The sequence below is a fragment of the Pseudomyrmex gracilis genome, unplaced genomic scaffold (assembly GCF_002006095.1).
Source record: "Pseudomyrmex gracilis isolate BER0280 unplaced genomic scaffold, ASM200609v1 scaffold_4051, whole genome shotgun sequence".
Lineage (NCBI taxonomy): Eukaryota > Metazoa > Arthropoda > Insecta > Hymenoptera > Formicidae > Pseudomyrmex > Pseudomyrmex gracilis.
Window position 1 is genome coordinate 1 of NW_018024635.1, and position 1,253 is coordinate 1,253.

The window sequence follows — 1,253 nt, forward strand, 5'->3', positions numbered from 1 at the left end:
ACTTTACTTAACACAATTAAACACAGTAATATATCTCAAGAAATATAAAAATCTACCTAACACCGGTATGGTTATGGCTATTACTTACTGTTGATATCGAACGTAGACAATAAGCAAAAATATTCTATTGTCTGTCTCCTTTGGTAAAGAACACTGTTCTTTGCAAATTTTTTTATATATGTTTTTTTTAAGAGAAGAGTTATTTAAAACTTCAAGAGCAACAGATACAACAAAAGCGATAATTCAAGAACAACAGTACAACAAAAGCGATTTTACAACAAGAACAGTAGAGCTACATACAACGACACTTCGTAAGATAAGTAAAATATATGTGAGAAAAGCGCGGGAGACATGTACATGCGTGCATGCATTTTTCACGTGGCCTTAAGCCATTATTTATTGAATCTGTAAATAGAACTGGCCGCGTTCAGCAGACTGTTGTACAATGATTAAGAGATAATCAATTATGATTGGATCATACTTTTAGAACCGTAGCAAGTTGTGAAGATTAGTCCTATCAAAAGTGATTATCTCTCAACCGTTGTGCAACTGTTTTGTCTGCTGAACGCGGCTAGTGTTTTACGTTTATAATCGGATGTTCCGTAGCCAATGAAATGATCTGTACAACATCTGAAAATACACTTATGATTTTTAATAGAAACTTTGTTTAATATTATTGTCTAGAGATCTAGAAAAGCAGATAGCACGTAGACAAATTAAAGCAGTAACTCTTATATAGTTTTATCATTTCCGATTAACGTAATCGGCCGAGTAAGTATCAGTCGTGATTAATTTATTCTGCTGAACAAGTGTGTTCACGTCACATATGCTATAGATTTTCAGTACTGGCAGTGAATATCGGAACGCAGNCTTAGTCGAGTAATCTTAGGTTTTAGGTTGCTTTTATATAGAGCGTAACTTGCGTATCAGCCAATCAAATTGTCTTAACGTATTTGCGTATGATAGCTGAGACAATTTGATTGGATTGACGCAAATTACATTCCATGTAGAAGCAGCCTTATGTTCTCACATAATTTATGTGTGATGGCCTTGTGCGCGGCTAAAAGCAATAGCCGTTCAATAAATTGCTTGTTTAGAAGATCAAAAGATATAGTCAATTTGTTAAGGTTTTTCAGAATTATAAAGTCGTAAGTAATTCAACCAATTACAAACCAGTATTATCTTTCATAAGCTTGAATGGTAGACTGTAATTGGTTAGTTTGCTCACACAACCTAATGATGATGATTATGAC